We start from the raw sequence: 22,052 nt of genomic DNA on the forward strand, positions 1-22,052 counted from the left end.
AATCCTCCTAGTCCTCCTATTGGTCTTCGTGGGTTGATTGGTTGGTTGGTTGAGATAGTCTCACTATGTTGCCCAAGCTGGTCTTGAATTTCTGGGTTCAAGCCATCCTCCTGCCTCAGCCTCCAGAGTAGCTGAGACTACAAGTATGAGCCAACACATTCTGCTGGGTGTGTTATTATAATTAATCTAGTCTACAGAGAAGAAAACTGAGGCTCAGAGAAAGAGGGGAACTTGCTCAAGACTCCACTGCTGGCCATGAAGGAGCCAAGAGAGAACCCAGGTCCTTCTACCCGCAGGTCCAGGGGAATCAGTCAGGCTGTTGGACAGACGGCCTGTCTGTGGAAAAGGGGAAGAGAAGTCAGGACTCTCTGCTAGATCCCAGTCTGACCCGCTGTGGGTGACCACTCCTTGGACACCAGGGCACCCTTCTAAGAAATGGGGGTAGGTGATGAGAGTGGAGGGTATGTGGTACTGAGGCCATGACCTCGGGGTGATCACAGTGCACTCCCAATCTCTTGATGCTGGGCTCAACCAGGTGACTTGCTTTGGTCATTGGCATGAAATGGCAACAGATATGACAAGACCAAAGGCTTAAGATGTGCTCGCGTGGGTGCTTCCTTTGCTTCTGCTGTAAGATCATCTGCACAGCTGCCAACCAGTCAGCCCTGCCCCAGAATGAGACACATTGAGCAGCCAGAGCCCAAGCCAAGCCTGTTGCAGAGGTGTTCAACCATGTCCAGTCAAGTTCAGCAGACCTCAGCCAACCTGCAGGGGCATCAGACAGAATCACGTGATTATGGTGTTAAGCTTCTGAGTTGGGGATGTTACAAGGTGTTATTGCAGCCATAGCTGGCTGAAACGAACCTTATATTATTCTTAAGCTCTTAAATCCTGAATCCATCATGTGTGTGTGTGTGTGTGTATGTGTGTGTGTGTTACTGGGGACTGAACCCAAAGGTGCTCTACCACTGAGCTGCATTCTCAATCCATTTTGTGTGTGTTTCTAAGTTTTGAGACAGACAGGGTCTTGATAAGTTGCTGAGAACTCACTAAATTGCCCAGGTTGGCCTTGAACTTGTGATCCTCCTGCTTCATTCTCTTGAGTTTCTGGGATTACAGGTGTATATCACTGCACCCAGCTGTATCAAGGCCAGTATCAGCACCTTTTTTTTTTTAATTTTTATTGTTGGCTGTTCAAAACATTACATAGTTCTTGACATATCATATTTCACACTTTGATTCAAGTGGGTTATGAACTCCCATTTTTACCCCGTATACAGACTGCAGAATCACATCAGTTACACATCCATTGATTTACATATTGCCATACTAGTGTCTGTTGTATTCTGCTGCCTTTCCTATCCTCTACTATCCCCCTCCCCTCCCCTCCCCTCCCCTCCCGTCTTCTCTCTCTACCCCCTCTACTGTAATTCATTTCTCCCCCCTTTTTTTTCCCCTTTCCCCTCACTTCCTCTTGTATGAAATTTTGTATAACCATGAGGGTCTCCTTCCATTTTCATGCAATTTCCCTTTTCTCTCCCTTTCCCTCCCACTTCCTGTCCCTGTTTAATGTTAATCTTCTTCTCATGCTCTTCCTCCCTACTGTGTTCTTAGTTGCTCTCCTTATGTCAAAGAAGACATTTGGCATTTGTTTTTTAGGGATTAAAAATATTTAATTTGGTACCGGGGGCTTGAACCCAGGGGCACTTAACCACTGAGCCATTTTTAAAATTTATTTTTAATATATTAATATATTTAATATATTATTTAATTATTTTAAATATATTATTTAGAAACAAGGTATTACTAAATTGCTTAGGGCCTCACTAAATTGCTGAGGCTAGTTTTGAATGTGCAATCCTCCTGTTTTAGCCTCCTAAACCGCTGGGATTACAGGTTTGTACCACCGCTCTTGGTCAGCCTCAGCAACTTCTTGAGATCCTGTCTCAATAAAAATAAAACTAAAAAGGGCTGCGGATGTAGCCCAGTGGTAGAACATCCCTGGGTTCCTGGGTTCAATCCCTAATACCCACCTGCATGTGCACACGCACGCGCACACACACACGCATTGAGGTCAAGAGGAGTTGCTACAGTTGTGCACCAAGCTGAGCTCTGAGTTTCTTGACAGCTGAGGAAAAAAGAGAAAGAAGATAAATTGCTTGTGTGCTGGAGCAGTTAGATGGCATGAACTCAATCCCAGAGGCTGCAAGGCTGTCCTGGGGCCCCTTTCACACTGCCCTGTGCTCCTAGCACAGGTTCCTCCCCACTTCCCTCCTTCCAGGTCCTACTCCACTGTCACTTCAACCAGAAGGCTTCTAGCTGTTAGATTTAAAAATATATACATATATATTATTTGTACACAATACCTTTATTTTATGTATTATTTTTATGTGGTGCTGAGGATCAAACCCAGGGCCTTGCACATGCTAGGCGAATGCTCTACCACTGAGCACAAACCTAGATCTAGCTGTTAATCTTTTTGACAGCATCTTGCCTTGGCCATTCATTGTTGGAGATTTATTAGTTTATTCCACATCCACAGGAATTAGAAAAGGCTTATGGAGTGAATGAGTGAATGAGTAAGGAATTGAGTTAACAGAAGGGGAAGTGACTTAATGAATTTAAAAGCAAGTAAATGGATCTGGGGTGTGGCTCAGTGGGAGAGTTATTTGCCTAGCCTGCTAAACCCTGGATCACTTCCTCAGCACCCCAGAAAAGAAAAAAAAAAAAACCAAGTAAATGAATCAACAAATAACAGGAATTGATGGATAGGCTAAGTGTGAAAACTTAGGAAAAGGGCTGGGGGTGTAACCCAGTGTAAGTGCTTGCACAGCATATGCAAGGCCCTGGGTTCATCCCTGACACTGCAAAAAATAAAAATAAATAAATAAATAAACAACAACAAAAAAAAAACACGAAAAGACAATTGTTTTTATTTTACATAAGCATTTTTTAAAAATATTTTTGAGTGTTGACGGACCTTTATTTTATTCAATTATTTATATGTGGTGCTGAGAATTGAACCCAATGCCTCACACATGTGAGGCAAGCACTCTACCACTGGGCCACACCCCCAGCCCAGCATTTTTTTTTTTTTTTTCATTAAAATTTTCAGTACTTGGAGTTGAACACAGGGTGCTTTACCACTGAGCTACGTCCCTTTTTTTTTTTGAAACAGAGACTTGCTGCAAGCTTGCAATTTTCCTGCCTCAGTTTCTGGAGTCTCTGGAACTTACAGGTGTGCACCACTGTGCCCAGGTATTTTATGTACATTTATTGAATACCAACTGTGTGCTGGGCCTGGCAAAACGTTGCAGACATGGCTCCTGCTTATGAGGACACAGATTCAATGAGAGAGGAAGATCTAGATGTAGCTAATCATGGCCCCAAATGATCACTACTGTGAAAAAGAGGTCCCAAGGGACTGAGAAGGGTTAGAGAAAGCCATTAATCCAGCCTGGAGGTCAGGGGGAGCATTCCTGGAAGTGGAAACGAATGGATTGTATACGAATTAGCCAGAAGGCTGTGAGATGAGAACTAAATATGTGAAAGAGAACCAGTTAGGACATCTAGAAGCTAACAGAGTCTCTGAAATGAAAAACTCAGAGGGTAGTTTTAATAGCAGATTAGACAAAGTTCATCAGAGAATCAGTGATCTGGAAGATGAGTTTAAAGAAATTATCCAGAGTGCAATCCTGAAAACCAAATAAATAAATAAATAAAAGCATTTTTGGAAAAAAAAAAAAAAGGTTAATTTGGACGCAGTGTGCACACCTGTAATCCTAGCAACTCAAGAGACCGAGGAAGGAAGATCACAAATTCAAGACCAGCCTGGGCAATGTAGTGAGACTCTGTCTCAAAATAAAAAAAAAATTAAAAGGGGATGTAGCTCAGTGGTAGAGCACCTCTAAGTTCAATCCCCAGTAACCCCTCCTCCCCCCCCCCACACACACAAATGCGGAAGCAGGGTGGGGTTGGTTGGTTGAGAGCCAGGGAAGATGGAGGAGAAAGATCTAATGCAGACAGTAGTTTCAGTTGGAGGAGAAAGAATGGACAAAGACAATATGTAAAGAAAAAAAAAGACTGATTTTATATCTTTTGGTGAACCACCAATTCCATTGATTCTAGAAATGCAATGAATCCCAAGCAAGATAAACAGAAAGAAATTCACAGCTGGACATATCATAATAAAACGATAGAACAAGTCAAAAAGGATAGACCAAAAGCAACCAGACAGCTGGGCATGGTGGTATATGCCTATCATCCCAGCTACTTGAGAGATTTCGGCAGGAGAACCATAAGTTCTAAGGCTGACCTGGGCAATTTAGCAAGACCCTGTCAAAAAATAAAAAAAATAAGGGGGGTTGGGGATATAGCTCAGTTGGTAGAGTACTTGCCTCACATGCACAAGGCCGTGGGTTCAATCCCCAGCACCACAGGAAAAAAAAAGAAAGAAAAAAGAAAATAAAAAATAAGAAGTGCTGGGGATATATCTCGAAGGCAAAGCATCCCTGGGTTCAATCCCCAGTACATAAATAAATAAACAAGTAAATAAAGGAGATAGATAAATTACATGTATAGGTAAATTTTCCTATATGTGCATAAAATATGTCTAAAGACTAACACGGGATTTGTTATATCATTTATTCATAGGTATGTGCTATGGTTTGGAGTGTGGGGGGTGGGTACTGGGAATTGAATCCAAGTATGCTCTACAACTGAGCTACATCCCCAATGCTTTTTATTTTTATTTTCTAATTTTAAACAACGTTTTGATAAGTTGCTGAATCTGTCCTCAAACTTGTAATCATCCTGCCTCAACTTCTTGAGTGCTGGGATTACAGGCTCCACTGTGGCTTGTTTATGGCTTGGATCTATCCCTTTTTTAAAATATTCATTTATTTTTAGTCGTAGTTGGACACCATACATTCATTTTATTTATTTATTTTAGGTGGTGCTGAGGATCCAACCCAGGGCCTTGCACGTGCTAGGCCAGCACTCTACCACTGAGCCACAACCCCAGCCCTACGGTTCAGATCTTAAATGTCCCCCAAAGACCTATATGCTAAAGACTTAGTCACTAGCCTATGGTGCTATCAGGAGGTGCTGGAACCTTCAAGTGGTGGCCTGATGGGAGGAAGTTAGGTCATTGGGGTGTGCCCTTGAAAGAGCTTGGAGGACCAGGGCCCCTCCTCTTGCACTCTCTCTTAGCTTTGCAGCTGCCATATGGCAGGTTCCTCAACCACACCTTCCTGCCATCACGCACTGCCCTGCTACAGGCCCCAAAGCAGTGGGGCCTATCTACCATGACTAAAGCCTCCAAAACTGTGAGCCAAAATAAACCTTTCCTCTTTTTAACCCATTAAATCCCAAATTTTCAGCTGGGTGTGGTGGTATATACCTGTATTCCCAGCCATTTGGGAGGATCACAAGTTTAAGAACAGTCTCAGCAACTTAGTGAGACCTTGTATCCAAAGAAAAAGGACCGGGGATATAGCTTAGTGGTAAAGCATCCTGGGTTAAATCCCTGGTACAAAACAAACAAACAAACAAACAAAAACAAAACAATAACAACAAAAAAAAAACCAAGTTTTCAATTATGCAAATATTTCAAAGAAACTGACACAAGAGCATTAAAATAGGTTGGAAATCATCATCAAGAGCTTACTACATACTTTATTGTCATTAATAATATTAATGTCATTAATAATATTAATGAATATGATCACACACCTTTTATTTTATCATTCACCTTTTATTTTTCTCAAAAAAAAAATAGAACCCTGAAAACAAATATTTACTTAAAAGTTACCAAATTCTAACACCAATGACAGCTAGGTAGGAAAGTAAATGAGTCTATTTGTCACTCAGTTTGTTGCTCAACTTTGTTAGGTGTTCCATAAATGGGACATAATAGGTCAAGTTGACTGTCTCAAGTATTTTATCATAGTCAGGAAAAACTGACATACAGCAGGGGAATTGGGTGACTGGGCTCAATGACTGAAGAAAAATTTTTGCTTATGAAAAACCTAAAAGGGGTATTTTTCATGTGTTAAATCCCTGAAATGAAGCAAGAGGGGAAAACAAATTCATTAATGCAGGGATTCAAATTCTAACACCAACCAGGGCTAGATGGGAAAGTAAATGAATGCTTCACTCATGGGGCGTGGTAGAAACAGAGGCAACCCGTTTATCTAAAGGGGCAGCCCTTCTGGGCTCAGTGGAGCTTGCCAATAATCCCAGCAACTCAACTCGGGAGGCTGAGGCAGGAGAATTGCAAGTTTAAGTCCAGCCTCAGCAATGTAGTGATGCCCTAAAAACTTAGCAAGATCCTGTCTCAAAATAAAAAAGGGCTGAGGATGTTGCTCAGTGGTTAAGCACCCCTGGGTTCAATCCCTGGTACCAAAAATAAATAAATAGGCAGCCCTCCTCAGCATCCACAGATGGCTGCCCTGTGGGAGCACAGGCCCAGAGTTGTCAACTTCTGACTTCCAAAGTGGTTGGAACAGGAAGCCATTGGATGAAGGAAGAGATCAGGGGTGATGGCAGAGAAGGGCCTGGGAAGTGGTGGGGCTGCAGGGAGATACAGGGATAAAGTATGGCAGAAACCACCGGCTGATTGATCTAACTGCCATTTTCAATCCCTCTCTCACCAAGCTTCCTTCCACTGGGGACTGGAAAAATAAAAAACTTTCTCAGCCTTCCTAGCAGCTAGGAGTGGCCATGTGACAATTCTGGTCAACAATATCTAAGGAGTTTCATTCGATTCCATTGGGGATGGGCTCTTCTGACGTCACTGGGCTGGTGAAACAATGTTGACCCTGGTTGGTGTCCTGGCTCACTGTGATAGGGGAAAATAAACCCTTAGTTGTCTAAACTATTGTGATCTGTTTTTTTTTTGTTGTTGTTGTTGTTTTTTGTTGTTGTTGTTTTGCAGAATCTTTTACAGAAGATGGATATTTGATAAAATTCAGATGAAATGGGAAGAAGAGAGGCTGGGCAGGAGTCAGTGGAGGATAAAGGCCAAGGAGAGAGACTTGTTTGAAAATGGGAGAGTTCTCAGCATCGTTCTGTCATAATAGCTGACATTTATTGATCACATACCAGGTTGCAGGATCAACTTACAGGGATCAACTCCAAATTTAATTCTCATCACAACCTTCTGAGACAGCTCAGCTTTATCCCCGTGATTCAGAGGCAACTGATGCCCAGAGAAGCAAAGTGGTCTGGAGGTTCTGTAGCTAAATAGGCAGTGCAAGCCGAATTTGAACCGGCAGGTGAAACTCAGCCCACGATAGATTCTTTGACTCTTCAAAGGAAGATGAATGAATGCGAATAAATGAGTGCACCTGCCTTCTCCGGGCTTCAGTGATGCGTCTCTGGGGAGCCCGCCTTGCTGTGAGAGCCGAGGCAGGCGAGGCTAGCACGGACGCGGGCGTGTGAGTGCGCGCCCGCAGAAGGCTCTGTACCCACGCTGCCCGCTGACACCTGCTGTCCCAGCAGGCCGGGGGGCGGCGCTGTCTGGTGTGTGGGCGTCCAGCCTCGCAACCGCCTCTCGCTCTGGCTCCGAGTCTCCACTTCCCTTCTCCTGGTGGGAGGGAGCCCAGCCTGCGAAGCCACCTGCGGGGATGGACTGGGGGCGCGCTCCTAGAGGCGGGGTGGATTGTAGATGAGCTTAGATGAGGCGGCCTCTGCAGGGACCACGGACCTGGAGCGCGCAGCCCGGTCCCGAAGCTAAGTCAGCTGGAGTGTGCCAGAGCCACTGTGACCGGGAAGCCCGGTGGCCACCTCTGAGTTTCCAGTCTCCTCGGTAAAATGAGGATTGCACAGCATCTCCTGGCCGGTGACCAGGGTTCGCAAAGCTGATTGGAAAGCCCAGCGCGATGCGGACGCTCGGAGTCCCCAAGCAGCGCGTGGAGGGGAGCGCTGGGCGCAGCGTCTGGGTCCCTCCCAAGCGGATCCCATCCACCGATCCCGCCCCATCGCGGGCCCCAAGCATTTCCTGCCAGACCTCAGGAAATACCAGACCCGCCTCCCTTCTCCTCCCCCTCCCCCCTCCGCGCCCCTCGCTGTCCCTGCGGGGCCTGGCGTCACCAACCCAGAGCTGCAGTCCAGCGCCACGTCCGGCCCTCCTCCTTCCGGCCTCCAGGCCTCAGCTCCCTTCTCCACCCGTGGCAATGATCTGGCCTCTAAGGCCAGATCGTGGCGCATCTCCCGCTACTACCAGGAGCCTTCTAGATGCTTCTGGGCCTCCTTACCCTTCCTCTTCCTTTCGGACTTTCATTCCCTCGCTGTAGGCTGGTCTGGACAAGTTTGGAAAAGCAGAATGAGGGGGCAGGGGCAGTCTGGGGACCCCATAACTGGACAGCTACTGGACAACCAGTATCCGGGAAGCTCTGGTGAAGGGGGAAAGAGCAAGGACACGGGGAAGATCTTGAGAATCCAGAATACAAAGCAGGGAAGCAATCAGGAAGGCTGCTTGGAAGAGGTGGCATTTAAGTCTAAACCAGAAGAGCAAGAAGTTAACCAGGGATAAATGTTTTAGACAATAATTCACTCTTATTGACAAGCTTTTATTGAGCACTTACTGTGTGCCAGACCCTGCTCTTGGCCCAGAGGTTTGGGCTTGAGGTAAGATATGCCAGTGTCCTTGTGAGTTTTGCAGTGGATGAGACAAAAAAACAAAGCAAAAGATTACCATCTCTTCACATCTTGAAAATGTCAATTAAATGATGCAGGAATAAATATGAACCCTTCTTTAAAAACAACAACAACAAAAAGATGACCGTCTCTTTTTAATGAATGAATTAATTGTTTTTGAGGTACTGGGTATAGAACCCAGTGGGGCTCTACCACTAAACTACATCCCCAGCACCTTTTATTTTATAAATTTGAGACGGGAGCCTTGCTAAATTGCTGATGCTGGCCTCGAACTTGTGATCCTCCTGACTCAATCTCCTGAGTCAGGGATTACAATAACTACCATCCTACAGACTCAGAGTTACTGGAGAGAAGAGGATATCTAAGGGGCCTGCACCAGTCTAGGGAAGGTGGTCAGTCAGGGCTTCCCTGCCTTGAGAGAGCAAGGAAGCAACTGCTGAGAGGTTACTAAAGCAAAGACACCCAGTGGAAAGGAGTTCTTGATAGAGCAATAGCAAATCAAAGGCCTGGTGTCAGGAGGGCACAGGAAGGCCCTGCTGCAGGAGATGTCCATTAAGGTGAATGGACAAGGGAATGTTAGTTCCTTTAGATTCCTGAGGTCAGAGAGGATCCAGAGGTGCAGTAACTTGCCCAAGGTCATAAGTAGTGCCAGTGGGATTTGATCCTATGATACAGAAACAGGAGCACCTAACCACAGGAATTCCTGTGGCTTTGGAAAGCACCACTGCTGCATGCAGAGACAGCTGTCAGCCTGCCCTTGTGCAGCCATCTCCAGGCTACAGGGCCTGCAGGGGCAGGTGCTGGTGCAGGGGAAGCCAGTAATAGTGGGAGACCCTGCCCTGAGTAGCAGCAGAAGTCCCCATGGGATGGTGGAGGCTGTGGTAGCCATGATGTGGTTTCTTCTGGGCCCCTGTGGTTCGAACCTGGGCACTGTGCCTATCTGGTGTGGCTTCTTCACCCACAGAGAGCCCTGGTTGGTCTTTGCATGCCCTGCCTCCTGGAGCTGGAGCTGGGAGATAACGTGGGACACTTCTCACTTTCTGGAGACCTCCTACCCTTTATCTCCTGAATGGCTAGGGCTGACCTTGCAGCTTTATTGAAGAAGAAAGCAGGTTCAGAGAGGGACAGTGGCTAGTCCAGGTCCTACAGCAGAAGGGCTTTGTCTGCTCAAGGTTTGGAGATTTGTAGCTCTTTCCACAATACTCCATTCATTCTTGCATTCATTCATTCACTGAAAGATGCATGGATCCCCTGGCTACTCACTTTTCTTTTTCCTGCCTTCTGAGCTACATTCCCAATCCTTTTCATTTTATTTTATTTTATTTTTTTTAGACAGGGTTTTACTGAGTTGCCAAGGCTGGCCTTGAACTTGTGCTCCCGTTCTCCCTCAGGCTTTGGGGCGCTGGGATTGTGGGTGTGCACCACCATGCCTGACTATTCACACGCCCTTTGTTGATTCCTTCCTTTCCCTGTCTCCTCGCCCTCATTCCTTAAAAGTCACTTCTAAGATCACATCCAACAACAACAACAAAAGCCTTCCACTGGCATCTTTGTTCCAGAGTGGGCTTCTGTGGGTGCTCAGTAAAAATGTCCCATTCATTTCATTGCTTTTCCCACGGGATGTGCTCCTACCCTGAGCCCGGCCCTGCCCTGCACTCGGGGGATGTGGGCATGACTCAGAAGTCTTCTGTGGCCTCCAGACTCCTTTCCTGGTAGGAGAGGCAGGGCAGGAACAGGAGCAGAAGACTGTAACCCAATGTGGTTCACGCTGTGACCAACCAGTCCCCCCAGGGAGAGTGGCCACTTCTGCTGGGAGGTCAAACAGCTCAGATGTTCCCCACTTTGAAGGACCAGGAGGCATTTCCCAGCAGGATGGGGGGTTGGGTGTGGGGAGAGAAGCACGCAGCAGTGTCTGTGAGCAGCATCAAGGAGGGACTGATTGACGTCTTGTCTTGGCCCTAGAATTGTGGGTGGAGTCAGACTCACTGGGTGGACTTGGAGTCGGGTGGGGAGGTTCTCAGCGAGTTTCCTGGTCATGGGGAACCACCACTGAAGGTTTTTGAGCAAGGGCAGGACTCGATTTTAGAAAATCTCCTTTTTTTTTTTTTTGGAAAGTTCTAGAGGTTTAGCTTTCTCCCTTCCTTCCTTGGAACCCCCAGAGAATGAGGGGAGCCCACCCTGGATAGCAGCCTCAACATACATGGAACTCTTGCTAATGTGCTGAACACTTCATTCATTGGGTCCCTTCACCTAAGCAAGGCACCTCTTTATAAATGGGGAAACTGAGGCATAATGTAGGACCTCAACTAAGGTCCCATGGGTAGGAAGTAGAAGCACTGGGTTAGAAACTGGGCTTCTCTGGTTTTTAACCCCATCTTCTAAATTGCCCCATGGCCCTGTTTCTCAGAGATTGGAGGGCTCCAGGGGCCACCTTCTCTCCCCAGCACAGCCAGGGGATGGAGGCAGAGAAGGGGCAAGCAGCCCAAGTCACAGCCAGGGACAGAGGTAAGTGTGGCTTCTTCAGGGAAATTAGAGAACAAGAGGGTTATTCTGGGCTAGGAAGGCAAACAGGTTTAATCTTGGCTCTAATACTCAGTAGCTATGTGATCTGTGGCAAGTCACATCCTTTCTCTGTGACTCAACTTACTATCTTTGCTTTCCATTGCTATAACAAGATACTGGAGACTAGGTAATTTTTAAAGAAGAGAGGTTTATTGACTCCTGGTTCTGGAGGCTGGGAAGTCCAAGGTCACAGTGCAGGCATCATGAGGGCTTCCTCCGGGCAGAAAGCAGAAAAGCAAATAGGCAGGTACAGAAGAGGCAAACGTAAGGGGCTGTGTCACATGGCAATCTGCTCTCTTGGTAACTCATCTAGTGCTATGAGAGTGAGAACATGCAGCCAGGAGGATTGACCCAGTCCTGTGGGAAAAGCATTAATTTTTTTTTTTAATGATCAAATCACTTCCTTTATTTTCTATTTTTAAAAAATTTTTGGTACTGGGAATCAACCCCAGGGGTTCTCTGCTGTTAAGCTATAGCCCTTGCCCTTTTTATTTTTTATTTTGATATGGGTTCTCACTAAGTTGCCAAGGCTGGCCTCAAACTTGCAATCCTCCTGCCTCAACCTTAAGTCATCCTCAAACTTTTTTATTTTTTGCAGTGGTGGGGGTCAAACCCAGGGCCAAGCTCCACGACTGAGCTACATCTCCAGCCCCTCCAATCACTTCTCAAAGTCCTCATCCCCCACCCCCTGTCCCCCGACAGCATGCGATGGCAGTCAGATGTCAGCATGGGTTTCAGAGGGGACAAACCATGTTCAAACCCTAGCACCCACCCATTTGTAAAATGGAGCCCCCTCGTCATCTCCATTGTATAAGGTAATTCTAAAGATTGGCCTCATCAAAGACTGAAGTTCTCAGTACACCATGGGGCACAGGGGAAAGGCTCCAAGGGTCTCCCCACTTATAGAGGAAGTGGGGCAAAGCACAATCTCTGGGCTCAAATCCCCAGCCTATCAGTGACCAGCCCATTTGTGACTAGGGTCACAGGACTTCACCTTTCCACGTCTCAATTTGCTCATCTGTAAAATGGGATCGTGACGGTACTCCTTCCTCATTGGATTGTTGTGAAGGGTAAAGAGGACTGCATATGGAAGTGCCCAGCAAGGCGCTCTTCTAGTGGTCTCTGTTGGTGTCCCTCTTGTTATTGGGTACCTACTGCATGCAATGGCCCCACACAGGGAAGCCAGCCTTCATAGCCCACTCAGTCCTGGCGTCACCCAACAAATGAGGTAGGCACTTTCACGCCTTCATTCCATTGATGTGCAAACGGAGGTTCAGCAAGGTTTGGAGGCTGCCCAGAGTGTGACAGCTGGTAGGGGTGGTGCTGGGATTGGAACCCCGGCCAGGCTGACTCAGACATCCCCAGAGTTGACAAGGCAGCTGTGACTCAAGTTTGCAGGAAGAGGAGGAGGTTAGGGTGAGCTGAGGGGAAGCCATGACTTCCATTTTCTCAGAAATGGGAGTGAGGCCTGTCTTCGTCGTGGTTGGGGCTGGCCGAACCGAGAAGCAGTCGGTGACGGAGCCTAGAAATTTTTTTTTCACACAGCACATTAACAAGGTCCCACGGAATCTTCTGCCCTCTGCATCAACAACTGGATGGCTGCTGGGGTTCTGATGCCTTGGCTTAGACACAGCTGCAATTTGGAGGTCAACCCCAGGGCACATAGGGACACCCCTGACGGTATAGGAGTTCCAAGTCCTCTCCAGCTCTGCCCCAACTTGCTGTGTAACTTCAGGCCCAGTCATGGACCTCTCTGGGCTCTGGTACTAAAGAAGAGACAAGTTACTTGGGTGAGTAGGCCTCTCCTGGTCCTTTACTGCCCAGAGACCTGTCAGTGGATTCAGATTTTGGAGGGCTCTGGGGAGAAACCAGAGGACTTGGGCTACCAGTTAGCAGGGCATCCTGTAACTATCAGCAAAGGAATGCAAGATATAACCACACTCTCCTATGAGAGCTAGAGGCTCATCCCTAAACCCAGCCCTGCATACCACGAGCAAAGGGTAGTTAGTTGTCTTGGTCCATCTGTCCTATGGATGGGGCATTTTGCTGCTCCAGGTCCTGACTCTATCCAGCAGCCAGAACCTAGACTCCTGAAGAATACAGTCTCAGTGGGGAGGCTGAGAATGCAGTTCCTGAGCTCCTCTCTGGGCCATTCACTTACTGAATTGCTCGCTAAATTTTGAGTGAGCACCCACTGTATACTGAGCCTTCATTTAGGTTTTGGGGGACACCACCAGGAATAAGACAAATCAAGCCCCTGCCTCCTGGAGAGGAGAAAGTGAAAAGATCCGTATATGACAGGATATGGGGTGTGGATGGATGCTCTAATGCAAGGGAGGGGCTGGAGGGGGGGGCAGGCTGGGATGTGGCGACACTGTCTTAGTGGTCATGGCCTGAAGGGTGGAGGATGGGCACTGAGATGTCTAAGAGAAAGGCATTTCAAGCAGAGGGTCATGTAGGGGAAATAGTTTGCAAGGGGAAGAAGGGAGGAGAGAGCGTGAGGTGGGAAGGACAGGGAGTTTTCTGGCCATGGAAGGGAGGTGGGTCTGATTCTGACTGCCATCAGGGATTGGGAGGGGCCAACATGATCTCATTTGCTCTTTCTTGTAAGCCCTGCCAGCCAGAGAGGGGGGCCCCAGATTCAAAACGAGGAAACTGAGGCTCAGAGCACATTCCAGCTCTTGTGCCTGAGATTCAGCGTCACTAGCAGTGAGGCTGAGACTGGAACTCAGTTCTGGAATCCCTCTGTCTCCAGCCTGCAGTGACAGGCTGTGGGGTGCCAGGTGCAGCCCCCAACTACATCCAGTTAACCTGTGGCTCACAGAGTAGCTCCCACCGGGGCTGTCTTGTCCTCTCCCTTGACTCCACACACATACTCAGGCATTATTCTCAGTGACCAGAAATCTGCAGGGCTCAGAAAGGCAGATAAGTAAGAGCCAGCCGCCACCCTCCCTCACAGACCTTCTAGATCCCAGGGTGACAGAATCTAAACAGCGTGTCACCATTGGGGGGTGGGGGTGAGGCTCCCTGGGCGGGATGCCTGCCTGAACCCTAAACCCTGTTAGCCATCACCCAGGTCAAATGAGGGAGTAGAGAGGTTGTTCCAGGCAGAGGGACTAGCACACATGAGAGCTCAGAGGTGGGCTGTCTCAGGGGTCCTAGGACTGGTGCAGAACATCCGGGAAACAGATGAGCCAGAGAGGCTCACCCTGGAGCTCGGTTTCCCCATCTATTCAATGGGTAGTCGTGAGGAACACTTGAAACCAGGGATTGGAAGGGGCTGGCGGGGGAGGGGGGGGACAGGTGCCAGCTGGCTGGCCTGTCCCTTCTGCCTTTGCCTGGGTGTGTGGGAGGCTCATATCTAGCAGCCCAGATGGAGAGGATGGAGGTGTAATTTCGTTCTTATCTTTCTGCTCAGAGCCTCTCAGCGAAGCACTTTTACAAAAAATTAATAACAGCATTTGCTTTATGTGTCTTCAACTTGGATTTCTTTTGGATTAAAGAAAGAAATGAAGATAAGGGAAGAAGAAAGGGAGACGAGTAGGGAAGGAGAAAGGGAGGGAGAGAAGAAATCAGAAAGGGGACCAAGAGGCAAAAGAAAGGAAAAGATCTGGTTTAAAAAAAAATTGTCTAGGTTGAAATAGTCCCAATAGGTGCATTTTCTCACCTCGTGACTCATTGGCCTCCTGCCCTCTTTCTGGACTCCTAAATGTTAGTCTTTAAGCATCCATGTTTGTCTCAAGCTTTCCTAAAGCCTGATGGCCCCTGGGACAGACCTGTGGCTTCAGCTCCAGGTCCCCAGCATTGAAGAAAAGAAGCTCAGGTAGGGGTGGTTGCATACATGAGCAGAGACACAAAGGAAGCAGGGAGGGCTGGCCTGGAGAAATGTTTCATGGCTTCTGGCTTGACTGGTAGTCTGACACTCCACTCTACCAGCCTTTTTCTCGAGCCTCTTGCAGCACAAAAAGTCTAGCCCTCTTGGCAAACCTCTTACCACCCTGACTCATAAATTTATAAGTGCCTTCTCTGCATTGATTCTCTGTCCATCATCTCAGTGGAGTGAAAAGGGTAGCTCGAGGCTCAGAGGGGAACGATGACCTGTGTGATCTTGGTCACACAGCTGGGAAGTGGGTGACACTAGTCTAGATCTGAACCCAGAGACCTCTTGGTTCTGAGGACCCGAATGTTCAACCATCTATAAGGAACCAGATTACGGCAGTGTCTGCATAGATAAGCATCCAAATCAGGAGGCTGGAGAACTCAAGAATTTTTTTTTTTAATATTTATTTTTTAGGTGTAGATGGACACAACACAATGTCTTTATTTTTATGTGGTGCTGAGGATCGAACCCGGGTCCCGCCCGTGCTAGGCGAGTGCTCCACTGCTGAGCCACAATCCCAGCCCCTGTCAAGCAATTTTTCCCAACATATCAGACAATATTCTTCCTATTTTCCTTCAAAGATATCTTGGATTCGTGCTGGGTGTAGTGGTACATACACACCTGTGATCCTTGTTACTCAGGAAGCTGAAGCAGGAGGATTACAAATTCAAGCCCAGTTTGGAAAATTTAGTGAGACCCTGTCTCAAAATTTAAAAAGGGTTTGTCGTGTAGCTCATTGGTAAAGTGCTCCTGGGTTCAATCCCAGGACAAAAATAAATAAATAAAAGGAAGAAAGAAAGAAGTCTTCAGTGACACTAGCCTGACCCTGCTGGCTCTAGTCCCCTGGTTCCTGGGCTTATTTGAACAGGAGGTGTGGAGAATTATTTCTGTGCAGTGATGAAGAGGATTGCTGGTAGCTCCAGGCGTCCAGGGTCTTTGTTGCCCACAATCTCAGAAGCAGAAAGGGCCTCTTTCCCAATGATTTTTGCTAATATCTTAGAGAAAGCTCTTATTGGCTGGCCTTTGGTCACATGCCCATCCCCAGACCACTATAGCCAGAGAGATGGGGCATTCTCTGCCAGGACTATGTCCACCTGGGAATGATAAAAAGAAAGGTGCCCTCAAAAGCTGCAACTTCAGTCCATCTCTCCTGAGTTTCACTTCCTTCTCCTATCCATCCCACAGTCCCCTACACTGCATCACTGGTTCATGATTTTGTGCCTCCTGGTCTCCCGCTCAGCCTGTTCCCTCTGCCTAAATTGCTTCCTCCTCTCTGCTTAGCTAATAATTAGCCACCCTTAAAGGCTCAGCTCAAATCCTTTTTTTTTTTTTTTTTAAGGTACTGGGGTTTGAACCCAGTGGCACTCTACCACTGAATCACACCTCCAGCCTGTTATTACTTTTCATTTTGAGACAGGGTCTCACTAAATTGCTGAGGCTGGCTTCTAACTTGAGCTCCTCCTGCCTCAGCCTCTCCAGTGATTGGGATTAGAGTCATGCACCACCATACTTGGCTTCCAACCTACTCTTCTGAGAAGACTTCTTTGGGTCATAGTTTTGGGTGGCTATGTTTTAACTCTACCCAAACTGGAAGCTTTAAGAAGTGTGTTCAGTTTGTCTGCAAATTTTCTGAGAAAGCACGCACAGTACCTTTCTGAAGCCAGAAAGGAACTATGGTCTTCTCAGATCATACCTCGAGTCTCTAGCAGATAGTTCCCATGTATGTGCGTTTCCAAAGAAGGGGTTCACAATAGTGCATATTGGGGAGAAATTCAAACTGACTTTTTAAAAATACCTTTATTTTATTTATTTATTTTTATATGGTGCTGAGGATCGAACCCATTTCCTCACACTTGCTAGGCATGCTTCCTACCACTGAGCCACAACCCCAGCCCCTTGAACTGACTTTTGTGAAAATCTCAACCTCGCAATCATTAGCAGGGCCACCAGCTAATGGCCCCTGTCTGCATCTCACTTTGCTCATCTGTAATATGGGGTAAGTGTGCCTTTTCCATAGGGTGTTTGTGAAATAATGGTCATAAGATGTTTAGTCCATGTAATAGTTCAAGGTAGATCTTGGAAAAAAAAAAGTTTAAAAAATGATCTGTCTTGTTTGGAATCTTCTCTGTAGGGAAAAAAAGCCTGAAGATTAATGGTCAGAAAGAAACAGAAAAGGTGCACCATGAAATCAGAAAGTATGTCTTATGTGGATGCTATTTTTATAATTACACATTACACTCTAGGGAGGAAAACTGATGAAGATCATTGACACTTGTTTATCAGGTGTGATGAATGCTCTGGAAAAAAAGCATTGTGTAAATTCAAGCAGAATTATGGGTTTAGTGGGCCTAGGAATGTAGCTCAGTGGTAAAGCAGGTGGTTAGCATGGTCTTGGCCCTGGGTTCAGTCTCCCACACTTAAAAAAAAAATCATTTATTTATTTATTGGTGCTGAGGACTGAACCCAGAGGCATTTTGCCACAAAATATCCTTTTTTTTTTTTTTGAGACAAGGTCTCACTAAGATGCCCAGGCTGCCCTTGAACTTGCAGTCCTCCTGCCTCAGGTTCTAAGTGGCTGGAATTACACTTCCACACCGGGGTTGAGACCCCCTGCTTCACCAGGCAATGCTTTCCGCTGGGCAAGCAGCCTTTCCCTGCTGTCTGCCAATCTTTCTTCCAAGTCTCTCCCTCCTTGAAGTCCTCCCTCCTTAATCTCAGAGAAATCTCTGGCCTATATCTTCTTCTTCACCCCTCTGGCCAGTCCCAGCCATTCCACCTCATTCTTCATCTGAACAAACCTCCAAATTCTTGAAAGCCCTTGTAGGCTTGAATGTTTTAGGCACAGGCAAAACATCTGGCTTATCCCGTACCCTTATCTCCAAGAATGCTTCTACTCTCTGGACTTGGCAGAAACTGAATTTGAATCCCAGGACTGTCATGTGCTGCCTCAGTTTTCTCACCTGGCCAAAAGGCTATTAACCTCAAGGAATTTTTATGGGGATGAATTGAGAAAGGGAACAAGAGGAAAGGTGATGTGCTTCCAATGGGGGATTGGGAAAGGGGAATGACTTGGAGGAATGTAGGAATGTTGCCTCTGACCTTGTGGGAGGGTGGTGGCCTTCTGGCTGGATGCAGGAATCCCTCCCCTCACCTCCTCAGGCTGGCCCAATCCTTTTCTCTCCAACTCACTTTCCTATCCTGTATGTTAGTCCATCACCTCTTTATCTGTATCCAGCTCTGTTTCCAAAGCACACAGCTTATCTTTGTGGCTACACACACTTGCTACTTGCTTGCCGGGGGTGGTGTATAGAGAAAAATCTATCCCTGTGGCCAACAGCTCTTCAAACACCCTCCCCCTCCCTTTTTTTTTTTTTGGTTTCTTAAAATGTGGACAATAAGAATGTGCACCTTGTAGAATCCCATAAGGTTTTTTTTTTTTTTCCACCAGCATTGTTCAGTATGATAGCATTTAGCTACAGGTGACTAATTTAAATGTAAATGAATGAAAATTAACTAAAGTTTAAAAAAAACTCAGCTTAATCACACATGACAAATTCGGTGCTTATTTGATCACCCCACTGGATGGCACAGAGAGGGTATAGTTTCATCATGGAAGGATGTTCTAGGGATGGGGTGTGGCTCTGTGGTATAGCCTCTGCCTAGCGTGTGCAGGGGGCCCTGGGTTTCATCCCCAACACTACCAAGTTGGCTGGTGGGGGAGCTCTGTCATACAGATCACAGAGTGCTGGTTTGGGATAATACATGTGGACTCCGGACCACACATCAGTTATGTGTTATAACTCATTCAAAGTTGTAAAATGAGGCAGCTCTGTGATTTCTGTGCACAGTTCTGCACTCCTTGAAGTTCTAGCAAAGACCAGGGGCTCATAAGGAATGTTGGGCTGGATGGGGGCATTCTTCCTGCATATGGGTTTTGGGGGCTTAGAAAGTGATACCCTGAAGGATGGCACTTTGGCATCCTGAGTACTTTGAACTGAAGGATATTGGAGAGACTCATAAGCAGTCTCTCTCTCTCTCTGAACTTTTTCTGCCTTTCTTTCACCAGCTCCTTCCTCTTCCACCCTCCAAGGCAGGTCATAGGAATTAGTACCCCTCTCCACCAAAGCCAGCCATAAACCCCAGACCCACTACTCTAACTTTCTCTTTCGTGTGTAAGAGCTGGCTATTGAGAAATTTTCTAACCTATCTTATCTGACAGTAGGTCATAAAACCCTCATTCTAGAGGGCATCCTGTCCTATACCTTGGAGGAAGGAATGCTACTCAGAGACCAAGAAGAACCTGGACAGCCTTTGCTACTTGCTGCACTCAGTCGATTACATTAGGTCATTTCTACAGGGTCACATTTTTACAGGGCTGCTCATTCTTTATCAAACTTAAGCATAAAAATAAACAGCTTTCCCTGGGCCTTGCAGTTTTTATTCTGAAGGCTATCATGTCACGTAAGACATTGATTAAATAAATTTGTTATACTTTTCTCTTGTTAACCTGTCTTTTGGAGCATTGACTATGAACTTATGATGGGGAGGGAAAGCCATGTATACTTCTCTGTCCTTACCTGGTAGATCAAGTTTAAAATGGAGTGACAGTTCCCACTGCAAGGCAGTGATATGAAGTGTGATTCACTGTTCTGGTGAAGAAGGGACACTGAACAGTGGGAGCCACAGCTAATCCTAGGGAGGGATGTCTAGCATCTAAAACTTCCCAGTGTTGGGATTTTTCAAAGGAAAAGTGGTCATGTGGGTTTGCAGATGTGTTAGGATCCCTCCATCCCCATTTTTTTTATTGTATTTTTGCTAAAGAAAATATTTCTAAATCTCAACTTATAAGACCCATAAGGGGTACAATTGTCCATTTGACTTCTTTATAGGAAAAATAAGTGTGTCGCTCAGAGAAGTCCAGTGACTTGCCTTAGTGAGCAAGGGCAGAATGAGCCTTCTGGGCACAGTTTCCCTTTAGTCTGAGCTTGGTAAAGTGTGATGTCACCTTGGTAGCAGGGATGGTGTCCTCTACTCCCTTAAAAGCCCTGATTCATGTCCCAGATCCGCCTGAGAGGGGGTCTCTGCTGACTCCCACCTAGGCTGGAGCAGGTTAGTCAGCTTTAAAGTGCAGCCTCCAGCTCCACCCCTCTATGAGCCTCCCCCCAGTAGCCTTTCTCAGGCTCCCTCTCATTCCAGGCATTTGAGGTTGTCCCTTCCTGTGTCCCAGTACACTGGTTGGGCACGTAGCAGGAGCCTTGTTGGGTGCTGGTGGAACCAAGGAGGAAAGGTGATTTGCTGTTCTTGTGCACCCGTGTGTACGTGTACACACACAGACACACACACACACACAGACACACACACAAACCCCAGGCGGGCCTGCAAGAGGGGTGTCTGTAAACCTCTGGGAAACCCCTTTGGCAGTCTACTGAAGCCTATGGACCCCTTCCCAGAGTAGTTTTTAGTATATTTTATTGAAATATGAGACACGTTTAGAAGTATACAAATCGAAAGGGCCGATGAGTGAATTTTCACAAAGCGAACACAACTTGTAAACTCAAGAAATCATCCATGACCAGGGTGCCCTGGGAGGCTCCCCTTTCAGTCTCCGCCTCCCCAGAGAAGGCTGAACCCTTACAATACTTTCAATTGCAAGGATAAGAAGAGTTTTTAAGAGTATTTGGTGGGGCAAGGGTCTATGCGTGTGGGTGTCGGTCATGCGTGTGGGGCGTTGAGGGGACCTACCGGGGCGGCGGGACTTACAAGGTTCTCAGTGAAGACTGCAGAAGATTTAGGTCTGGGTAGGAATTTGCCGGGGCTTGCGTGCGAGTCAGGGTTTGGGGGGGGGGTCGTCTATGGGATTCGGGCGAAAGTAGTGGGGCGCCGTGGGAGTGTGGGGCGGGCCGTGGTGGGTTCTGTGAGCACAAAACAAGGGGTGGCGCGTGAGTGGGCGGGACCTCCGCCCCGGCTCTGGCACGCCCGGCCACACGTGGGCTTCGCCCTCGGAGCGAGCGGGTGGGGCCTCTCGGTGGGGACGCCGGCGGGGTCTCAGGGGCGGGGCCTCGGCGGGCTCGGAGGGGCGGGGCCGCCGGGCGGGGGCGCGCACGCCGCCGGCGCGCCCCCTCCCGGCCGCCATGTTGGCTGGTGTGTGGGTGTCAAACGGAGCGAGACGCGGCGGCAGCGGTGGCTCCGCGGGTTCCGGTGGTTCCCGCCTCTCCAGCGCTGCCACAGCTCCAGCCGCGTATTCGCAGCGGCCGGGAAGAGCGGAGGTGAGTGGGACCTGAGGGACTCGTGAGCTGGAGGGGGACCACAGGGTACGGGCCCTCCCCCGCCCAGGGCGCGGACGCCCCCAGAGCGCAGGCTCTCCTTAAGCTAGCAAGACCCCCTCGAAGCATGCACCGCTGCCGCCGCCCCGGCTTCTTGACACCACTTCGGGCGGGACCGTCTTCTTTCTAAGTAGGCCCGCCCCACAGGCTGGAGCGTGGACCCCTCCTCATCTGGATCCCTCTTTCCGCTGCAGCCCCCCCCCCCTCCCCTCCACCCCGGTTCCCTATCTGGAAGCTCTTCCTTTTATATTCTTGGGAGTCCGGGGCTTCCTTCCCTTCTCTTCAGATCTGGGAGCTCCCTTGGGTTTGGAACAACCCCGCCCCTCTCCCCAGAGCACATTCCTCTCCTCTCTGGGGCCAGGCAAGTCCCTTCCTCCGGAGCCCAGCCAGGTCTCCCTCCCGCCCCCAGGCAGAGCACAGCCCGGCCTCCCTCTAGGAATCGGGGGAGGGTCCCCTTCTCTGTCCAGGATCCCGGCTCATATCCTTCTCTTGCAGGCTGGAGCGGGGGGGCCCCCTTTCCTTCCCGGAGGACTAGGTTCCCCCCACCCCAGCCCCCACTCGCACGGCACAGAGGGGACGGGGGCGGCAGAGCCAAGCTCCAGCTGCCTTTTGTTCCGCGTGGGATG

General features: G+C 48.0%; 1 protein-coding gene across 6 annotated transcripts in view; it reads left to right on the forward strand.

Annotated features, from left to right (window-relative positions):
* Positions 1 to 12,739: 12,739 nt before the first annotated feature.
* Epn2 (epsin 2) overlaps positions 12,740 to 22,052 on the forward strand; it is a 96,393-nt gene continuing 87,080 nt past the window's right edge. For 4 of the 6 annotated variants that reach the window (XM_046420681.2, XM_046420680.2, XM_046420696.2 and 1 more), the window contains exon 1: positions 21,213 to 21,369. The gene's annotated coding sequence lies outside the window, so the exon portion shown is untranslated. Of the gene's footprint in view, positions 13,014 to 21,210; positions 21,370 to 22,052 lie in introns of those variants that run through there. The other 2 variants (XM_058572179.1, XM_046420689.2) reach the window with 2 other exon arrangements.

The sequence above is a fragment of the Marmota monax genome, unplaced genomic scaffold, assembly GCF_021218885.2.
Source record: "Marmota monax isolate L192 unplaced genomic scaffold, Marmota_monax_Labrador192_F-V1.1 WCK01_AAM20220418_F8-fsc00397, whole genome shotgun sequence".
Taxonomy (NCBI): Eukaryota; Metazoa; Chordata; class Mammalia; order Rodentia; family Sciuridae; genus Marmota; species Marmota monax.